The sequence below is a fragment of the Alexandromys fortis genome, unplaced genomic scaffold (assembly GCF_014885135.2).
Source record: "Alexandromys fortis isolate MF-2015 unplaced genomic scaffold, M_Fortis_MF-2015_v1.1 scaffold_130, whole genome shotgun sequence".
Lineage (NCBI taxonomy): Eukaryota > Metazoa > Chordata > Mammalia > Rodentia > Cricetidae > Alexandromys > Alexandromys fortis.
The window spans coordinates 1695529-1696406 of record NW_026068016.1 but is presented as its reverse complement, the minus strand read 5'-3'; positions in this window follow the sequence as shown (position 1 = coordinate 1696406).

Genomic DNA, 878 nt, shown 5'->3' with positions numbered 1-878 from the left:
TTTGAATCAAAGTCACAGTTTCTTCTATTCCATGGGACTGTTGATTTTTCAGTGAAGAACAGTAACTCCACCAAGTGCACAGTACTTAGTAGACCAAAATTTGGGGTCTTCTGTGTTTGACTTATTTCCTAGGCCATGCCAACTTTTTCGGCTTGATCTATTGTTGCATAACAAACTACTGCAGACTAGTAGCTTCAGATAAAAGCAACAACAAAACCCCACAACCTTTTATTATCCCATGGCTCCTGCAGATCAAAGGGCTAGATGTGGCTTAGCTTGGGTATCTGCCCAGGGTCTCACAAAGATAAAATCAAAAGGTTGGTCAGATAGTGATCTTATCTAGAGATATGACCAGGGGATAGGCTTCTAGCACATTAGGCCTGCTCTGTTACCTTGCAGCTTTATAGCTAAGGTTCTTGATTTCTTCTCAGCAGCTAAAATTGTTTTCCTCACCCTACTATCTCACAAAATCCCCCATGGCATGACTGGATAGAGTAACTCTTGTTCAACTCTTATTCTCTTGACCCTCTTCTAAAGGACTCAGCTGATGAGATTGGTTGTAACCTGGATAGTCGCCTTTTGTCAACTATGAGTCAACTCTGAGGTCATCTGAGTGACATTTGCTGTATTTTGTTGGTTCAAAACAAGTCACAGTTCCAAATGCCCTTCTTCAAGTGTGAGCCCTGGGATACATCCTAGAATCCTGCTCACTGTGCACAGTCAGGTTGGTTTGTGCAATGAAGACTCCTGTCTTTGTTGCTCTCTTGGATAACAGAGTTTTGATGGATGTGTGAATTCTAGGCTATTGGATAGAGGAACCACATCTAATTGTGGTTGAGGGCTTTTTTGAGGGGTTGCATAGATATGACTGTGGGTAG